Source organism: Microtus ochrogaster, chromosome 4, assembly GCF_000317375.1.
Source record: "Microtus ochrogaster isolate Prairie Vole_2 chromosome 4, MicOch1.0, whole genome shotgun sequence".
In the NCBI taxonomy this organism is placed as follows: domain Eukaryota; kingdom Metazoa; phylum Chordata; class Mammalia; order Rodentia; family Cricetidae; genus Microtus; species Microtus ochrogaster.
The window spans coordinates 82687035-82696003 of NC_022011.1; the positions used below are offsets into that span (position 1 = coordinate 82687035).

Consider the following 8969-nt stretch of genomic DNA (forward strand, 5'->3'; position numbering starts at 1 on the left):
CAGGATGGAGGGGGGAGGACTTCGGACTTTCCACAGGGCAGGGAACCCTGACTGCTCTTCAGACTCGAGAGGGAGGGGGAGAGGAGGGGGGGAGGTTAGGAGGTGGGGAGGTTGGGAGGGGGGGAAAGTGGGAGGAGTGGGAGGCTGCGAGGAGGTGGAAATTTTTTTTTCTTTCTTAATAAAAAAAAAAGCTAAAAAAAAAGAAAGAAAGAAAATCTGCTTCTCCTTAAGAAATGGACTTCTTTCTCACAGTGAACATTTCCGAGTAAACAGCACCCACCTCAGAACCAACACTGCCAGACCCCTGATGCCCTACCCAAGGTGCTCGCCCTCCTGCCTTTCCACAGGACAGACTGGTTTGTGAATTGGTGCCGTTAGAATTGTCGTTTCCTGGATTACCAGAGGAACCAACTGTTTGTCCACATCTTAGGGGATGAGTTACAGTTCCTCTTTCATCAATCATCATTTTAAGTTCTTTGTCCAGGAAATGGCTGGCTCTTAAGCAATCTCTTACTGTCGAATTTAGCTGAAGCGCGTCTACTTTCTTACAGACTCACCTGACCATTCGATCCCTCGAGTTGCGCTTCTTTGCTGCAAAGCAACATGGCACCCCCTCTAGGCAACACCTGGCGGGAGTCATTTCTCCATGACGGAGCTGAGCCTGACTAGACCCTGCTGCTTTTTCAGTGTCTATGAGAGTGACAGAAATAAGTCGCTGAGCCCTTTTAAGAACAGAATTGACGCATTTCAGGAAAGCTTTTTTTTTTTTTCCTGCTAAGATAGTTTATGGTGCAAAACGAAAGGATCTACAGAGGTTGAATCTTAAAAAACCCTTTTTCAAATTGATTTACATGATGAGTTTGACCGCTTTGCATGCATCTGTTTTATGTATGTGTACCACAAGTGGGCCTGATGCCAGAGAAGGTCGGAAGAGGGTGTCAGCTACTCTGGAGTTATGGGTGCTGTGAGTGGGTGCTGGCTGAGCTGAGGTCCTCTGCAAGAATACGTGCTCTTAGCCAAAAGCAGAATTTAGGCACCTGGCATTAAGTTTAAAGTTTTTTGTTTTTTTTTTTTCAAGACAAGCCTTCCCTATGTAATAGCCCTGGCTGTCCTAAAACTCTCTCTGTAGATCAGACTGGCTTCAAACTTAGAGATCCGCCTGCCTCTGCCTCCCAGGTGCTGGGATTAAAGGTGTGCAACACCACCACCTGGCACACTTAAACATTCTTAATAATAGTGACTGACACACAGTGTCTGATGTATGTCTGTAGACAGAGGTTGCTTGCTTGTTTCCCGAAATATTCACACAGAAACTATATTAATTAAAACACTGATTGGCCTATTAGCTCAGGCTTTTTATTAACTCACTCTTACATCTTAAATTAACCCACTTCTATTATTTTATATTTTACCACGAGGCTCATGGTTTACCAGTCAGGTTCCGCCTGGCATTTGTTTCCTTCAGTGGCTACATGGTGTCTTCCTGACTCTGGCTTCTCTCTCTCTCTCTCTCTCTCTCTCTCTCTCTCTCTCTCTCTCTCTCTCTCTGAATCTCTGTTGGGATTTTCTGCCTGGCTTTCTTCTGCTAAGCCATTGGCCGAAACAGCTTCTTTATTAACTAATGGCAAGAAAATGTATTCTCAGCATAGAGATGGGAATCCCACATTGTGTGTCTTTGCTGAGAGCAGCCTAGGCAGCTACCTGGACAGCTGAGACAGTCCTGAGGAATGAAGGGTTCCTTGGGAATGCCTGCCCAACCATTTGGCAACGGCTTTTGATGAAAGAGAAAAGGTACATCAACAACTGTGGGCAGTAGTGTGCTCTCTTGCCAAAGTCAAGATCTTCCATCTTACTTGGGTTTCTCTTCTTTCTGTGATTACAACACAATCTACCAGATCACATCTGGGCAATTATCAGATACATGGCTGTGTTATAAGGGACAAGGATTGCCTTGTTCCCTTCAATCAGCATCATTCCAGCTCTTTCAAGGATTTGGCTTTATTAGACTTAGGACAGTCATATTTTTTTTTTTTGCCCCAGGCTCTTTAAGACCCAGCCAGAGGCCTGGTTCCTTTCCTCTGTGGGAGACTGTTTGTGACCTTCCCTGAGTCATCTTTAGAGCTCTCCTCTTGCCCACGTCCTCCATCTCCTCCTCACACCGGCATTACTCTGTGTCCTTCAAAAGTCCACCAGCTTCAGGGGGATTTCCAAGGAGCAGGACCTCATCCTTGAGTCCACCGCAGAGATAGATAGCATGGTCGGCGGATTGGGAAAGCCAAGCCTGGGGCGACTCTGAGAAAGATGTTGATTCCAAGAACAGCAAGAGAAGGTGCACAAGGGACTGTCCCAGGAAAGTGGGGTGCACGTGACTGAGGGCAGCTGCAGGCTGGAGCAGGGTAAACTGAGTGTTAGGGAGGCCTGGCTTCAGGGAAAGGCTTGTTGTTCTGTTACTAGCATGATATTAAGTCAGCAGTCCCAAGCAGGGGAGCGGACGGGATAGAGGGACAGGTGTGGACAAGTTTTTAGTAGAGCACATTTGAGAACACGGGCACCCAGAGGAAGTCAAAGACGCTGACATGGCATTTCTAACCGGAACATACAGCTCTGTTCATGCTATGTGCACCCATTCATAAGTGTGCAACGGCCATGCAGTTTGCATGAGATGTTGGTGTGGACTCTGGGATTAGTACCATGGTTCAAAAGGTGTTTCCATTCAGATGGGAGGGGTCCGGGCTGTGTGGGAAAAACCAAGTTAGACAATATTTAAAAAGCTCCTTTTTCATGCTGACCACCACTCTTTGGAAATGGTATGGGTGGGCTGTGGAAATCGGTGACCAGGAAGGATGTTTCTAAGGCAATCAGTTCCATTTGAGACCTCAAGGATGAGAAGGTGCCATTTAAAGGAGATCTTGGACAACATATTCTAGTTAAATAAAAGAGAGTCAACCAAGGCCCTGGGGTATAGCTCCACACACTTCGGGAATAGAAAGAACACCACTGTGGCATGGTCTGTTCATCTAGGGGGCATTCCGACCTGTTTGTCAGGCTGTCTCTGGAGCCATCTGGCCTTGGAACTTTGTCTTTGGTTCCTAGATACCCTGCGTTCTGCCTACGTCTCTTTTCTCTTTCTTTTCAGATCAGCTACAACCAGAAGTGACATTAATAGACACAAAAGCCTGTCTAGGGTTAGGAGAGGGAATTAGCACCAGCTTAAGCCGCTGCAGAAACAGATTGGAGAGAAACCCTGGGGCCAGCCTGGCTCCCCTTTCCATGGTTATGGTTCTTAAGCACTTTGACCCATGAACCCCTTCAGAATTCGGACATGTGAAAAATCATACACATACAACATTCCATATACAGCTTTAGAAGGGCTGGTGATAAAAGTTCTGTGTGATTCTCCTAGGGCTCTTCAGCAGCTCAGTTTAAACTAGCCTGTTGGGCTGGAGAGATGGCTCAGGGGTTAAGAGCACTGGCTTCTGGCTACTCTTCCAGAGGTCCTGAGTTCAATTCCCAGCAACCACATGGTGACTCACAACCATCTGTAATGAGGTCTGGTGCCCTCTTCTGGTGAGTAGGCATATATGCAGACATAATATTATATATAATAAGTAAATCTTTAAAAATGTAGACTCATAAACTATGAATTTATTAAAAAAAAAACCTAGCCTGTTTTCTCAAAAGAATGAATAGAGGTGCAAAATTCACCCTCTAAAGAGAAATCAGCCTTCAGCCACCAGTTCTAATGTCTGTTCTGTATTCAAGAGAGACACACCCACACAGGGCAAAGCAACTCGTGCTGACCGGGAAAGCATGTTGGCACAGCTCTTACTCTGCAACACATGGATTGTCTTATCCCCTTGGCACGCTTTGCCCAGAGGCAGGCTTGATATTGCCCCATTTTATATATGGGGAAACGAAAGGGCAGACGGCCAATCAGGTGCCTGCAGTAACTGGGCCAGCTGGTCACTGTCCTGGAATGAAAACCTACATCTTGTCATTCCCAGCTGCAGGCTCCTCCAGAAGCCCCGGTCAGGGCTCCTTTTCTCCCTCTCTGTCCCATATTTACCCCTCGGCCTGGTGACATCCCTGCAAAGGAGGCAGTACACACACCGGGGTCCGTGTGGACCTCCAGTGGGAACGTAGACGTGGGGGCAAATATTTTCCAACGCAGGAGAGAAACACGAAGCTCGCCTCCAGAATCTAAGGCTGTGAAGATGAGGGGAACTTTCCAGAAGGATGTTTTCTAGGTTGGTTACATCTGGAGTCATTTCTTTTATCTTTTGAAGACTTCACGTTTCTCGCCAAACGTCTGCAGAGACGAACTTTGAGGCCTGCACCTTTAGGATTGACACTCGTTTCTCCTACTGTTCCACGGGGGGAGGGGGGGATCGCCTTGCCCAGAAAACTGGGCCCATACTTCTTGTCGTTCACCAGGATAAATGCCAAGTGGATCAGAAATCCTGATGTGAATCATAAACCATAAAAATGTTAGGGGGAAACTCGGGAGGATTTATTTATATCCTGGGTGTGGGGGAAGTCCATGATTCGAACTGTGTGTGCAACACACCTGCCGTTCCAGGTTATAGCGGGGGACACGAGGCACACCCTCCCCAACGAGTACTAAGGATCCTTAACCTGGGTTCCTTTCCTCCAAAGAGATCAGATGAGAAGAAACCAGTTAGGCTGGTGGCGCCCACTTCTCGCGTCGCCTGCTTGGCAGAAGGTTTAAAAACAAGCCTTATTGTTGTGTCTCACAAAGGGAGACAGTCTATTGGTCATGGTGATGTATACCTCAGTCCCTCTAGAGACTCTGGGTTTGGACCCCAGAATCTTAGAGCACCTTGACAACACAAAAAGAGAGGATTGAGGGGACGCCATTAAGTGTCACAACGCATGAAACCCTGTCTGAGCTCAACCTAACACTCAAATGAATGTTTTCTAATGAGAAATAAAACCTCTAAATGCAGCGAAAGAAAAACGTTAATAAATTCAATGACCTTATTCAGAAATGGTTGCCTCTCAAGGACATTAAAGGTTGTGAGAAAATTCTTGTCAAATTTATCGTGGGTACGGGTTTAGCTGTGATATTAGGGATATGAGGGACATTTAAATGTTGGAGAAAAATGTCACAACTTGATAGGAAGTCAGGCAAAAGGCATAGATAGCTTACCCGCACATAAAATAGATGTTGCTAAATAGACTTTGAAAATATGGAAATGTGGGCTGGAGAGATGGCTCAGAGGTTAAGAACACTGCCTGTTCTTCCAGAGTTCAATTCCCAGCAACCACATGGTAATGGGGTCTGGTGCCCTCTTTTGGCCTGCAGACATACACACAGGCAGAATATTGTATACATAATAAATATATATTAAAAAAAAGAAAATATGGAAATGTGTCAGCTTCCACCCACACTGCCGTAAAGGCCAAGTAGAAGCACCCTAGCCTATCAACCTGCCAGGGTGCCAGAAGTGTGTAAGGCATTCTGGTAGCATGACTGCAGGGAAAGGGGCCTCCTCCTCTTCCTGGGTGAGCACAGAAAGTGGCACAATCTCTTTGGAAGGAATTTGGAGATATTTAGTAAGACCACTATGTATTTACCTTTGACCCAGGGGTCCTAACTCCAGGAGTTTGCCCTGCAAGTGTGTGGGAAAAATAACTCAGTGGTCAGACCGTTAGCAGGTGGGCTGGAGAGTCAGACAGACCTGGATTCCACTTCTGACGCTGTCCCTTCCTGGCTGTGTCAGGTGGCGGAACTTCTCTGACCCGCGGTTTTGTCGTTTATTAAAGTGGGAGTGACTGTGCCCACTCTACAGGACCGGGACAATGTCCTGAATAAATCCTTTCCCCACACTTCCAACCCATCCACTCTTCAAACATTATTGTTGTGCGTGCTGGGGACAATGACGCATGTTTGAATTGTGTCACTTCAGGGAACTCAATGGGGGAGCCCTGTGGTCAATCCATAATGGGGTAAGGACTTACCTTGCTAGGTTTCATGGAGGCTGTGGAGCTGGGCTGTCAGCCTGTGCTTTTGAGAAAAGATTGTTCTTCTGCAAGGATGCTCCATGGTAAAGATGTTGGGTAGTTTAGGAGTTTAGCATGTGGCTAAACCTTGGGAAAGAACTTGGCTTCTGGGCAGCGCCATATTCAGGAAATGGGTCACACACAAGCAGTATCAGGCCTGGCTGGGTGATTGTGCCTTTAAAGAAACATTTCCAGAGGCCATTCACTCCCAATATGGTAAGCTGTGATGTTTGATTTAGCTAACCAGAGGGAAACTTGGGGTCTTAACCTTCTCCCTCCCAGAAGGGGAAGAGAAAGTCCGGATGGGAACCAGGCGTGGTGTGCCTGCCACCTGTCGCTACTTGTTATTCAGTCTCTGTTCCCTGAAGCACCTAAAGCCCCTCCTACAACCAAGACAGCAGAGGCGCCTTAACTTTTAAGCTCCAACACTGCAGCACAGCGCAGCAAACCGGGTGGCCCAGCTGGTCTGTTGGCTCTGTTTTCTGAGGTCCTGGGGATGGCACCAAGGCTTTGGGCATGCCATGTTGGCCCTCCACACGGAGTGACATTCTCAGACCCTGCCAGCTGGAGAGAAACCCTAGGATCTGCTCCTCTCTCTGGCTAGCTCACCCAGCCTCTTTCTAGCCTACCTCCTACACATTACTGCCTAATGAAAACACGTTTCGATTATATATCCACTTTCTTTTTTAACTCAAGCATAAATTACTTTTGATGAGATTTTTTAAGGTTTATTTTCATTATTTTAAATTGTGTGTGTGTGTGTGTGTGTGTGTGTGTGTGTGTGTGTGTGTAACTGGAGCTACAGGTGGTTGTGAGTCACCCATGTGGGTGTTGGGACCAGAACTCAGGTCAGGAAGAGCAGGAGGCATTCCTGACTGTTGAACCATCTCCCCAGTCTCTTGTTATTGGTTACATTTTTTTTTTTTAAGGCAAAGGCGAGAGAACTCCAAGCATCCAGGTCCCATACCAAACTAAGTGTGTCTTCCTAAGATCTATTTCCTGCTGTCTTCTCCCTTTTTTTAGGAAACAAGAAAGAGAAGGAGAGAACATCCTGGTGGCATTGAGCAGACCACAAGAGCGCCAGACCCGTGCAGGGCTGAGAGCTGGTGTTCCCTTGTCCTCAGGGACCTGGCCAGGATCTGGGAACTGGCTTCTTGGATCTCGGAAGCCTTAGCCAGGGGCGTGCACTCTCAAGGAGGCCTTTTGCCTCTTTCTGAATCATTTTTCTAAAACAAAAAGTATGCACAAATAAGTATTTCCATCTTTATTTCAAATTCTAGGTTTCAACGGCAATGTTAGTGTTACTCCGCAGTGCTACAATAATATATCATTATTTCTGTTTTACAGTCCTCTCCTTAAAGAAGCAAAGCGAATGTTTAAAACAGTACAAGACCCGCAGTCCCACAATCCCCCATTCCGGCTCAGGGTCCGTGCTCTCCTTTCAGAACTGCGCATAATTGAAAACAATGCAAACCCCCAATGTGCTAAATGCCGCGTCATTAAAGCATTTTTTAAAAATTTTTTTTGAGGGATAAAAGATCGTTCTTGTGCCTGTGGTTATTATTTATTTATTTTTAGAAACCCCAAACAGGCTTGCTTCCTGTTCCCAGACTGACATCTGCCGGGGACCACAGGCTGGCGGGCTTGGAAGGCAGGCCCGCAGCCGGCTGCCAGTCGGCGCCCTGGGGCTCCTCGGAGCCATCCGGAAGCCTGCGCGCCGCTGGGGCGGGATCCAAGTTCGGCAACCGCCCGGGGGACCCCACTTTCTCCCGCGTTTCTAGCAACCGAGATAAGGCTCAGAATGACACCGTCTTGGCACAGGATCCCCAGGTTGGTGGCTCTGGCAGGGAACTGATGGGCAGGGAAAAGCTGGACATAATTAAAAGCTTGGGCAGGATGTGTGACCCCCGTGTGATCCTCGCTGAAGTGGCACTAGGCCTGTGAACAGCTTCCTGCCTTCTGCTAGATAGATAGCCGGCTGCATCGCTCACTATTTTGCGTTGGTTCCTCTTTTCTGCGCAGGATCTGGGATCCTGTAAAGCAGATCCCAGTTCACTCTCTTCATAGTTTACAACCAGGAGCCAAGCTGGCTTTGCCCTGCAGAGCGAGAGGGACCTTGGTCTATGCCTATTTCAAGATTTATAGCAGTTTACAGCAGTCTTTTCTATCACCACCACCTCCACAAGCCTGTCTCCCCCGCCCCCCACCCCGGCCTTGGGAACGAGCCTGGGAGGGTTTGCAGAAAGGGTCCTTCGCCTTCCCCACACCCACACTTCAGTGGGCTGATCCTCCTGCCCATCAGGTGGACAATCCGACCCTCCTATCTCCGACCTGTTTCCCCTCAAACGGAAACGCTCATCCTCCTCTCTAACTGTAAGGATAAGGTGTGTGAGAACGTGAGCACGCTCATCCTCCTCTCTAACTGTAAGGATAAGGTGTGTGCAAACGTGAGCACGCTCATCCTCCTCTCTAACTGTAAGGATAAGGGGTGTGGGGTCCTGATTCCCTTGGACCTGGGGATACAGGCAGCGTGGTTTGGGTGCTGAGAACTAAACTCCTCTAACTGCTAAGCCATCTTCTCCAGCTCTTGAGTAAAAAGGTGAATCTGAAACGGAAGGTCTGGTTTGGTGCTGTCTTTTCTTTTTCTTTCTTTCTTTCTTTCTTTCTTTCTTTCTTTCTTTCTTTCTTGTTTTGTTTTTTGTTTTTTCAAGATAGGGTTTCTCCTTGTTGTCCTGACTGTCTTGGAATTCTCTCTGTAGACCAGGCTGGCCTGCTTTTGCCTCCCTCGAGTGCTGGGATTAAAGGTGTGCACCACCACTACTGGACTAGAGAATTTCTTGTAAGAATAAATTTAAGAAAAAAGAGTAAACCAGTTAAGAAAGAATAATAAACACATTGTAATATAAACTACTCTCTCTTTCTTTCTTTTTTTTTTTTTTTTTTTT

The 8969-nt window shown here is 47.2% G+C and overlaps 1 long non-coding RNA gene across 1 annotated transcript in view; it reads left to right on the forward strand.

Annotated features, from left to right (window-relative positions):
* Positions 1-7742: 7742 nt before the first annotated feature.
* Positions 7743-8969, forward strand: part of LOC113458488 — a 6885-nt gene continuing 5658 nt past the window's right edge. The window contains exon 1 of the long non-coding RNA XR_003378864.1: positions 7743-7854. This is a non-coding gene — a long non-coding RNA (uncharacterized LOC113458488). The remainder of the gene's footprint in view (positions 7855-8969) is intronic.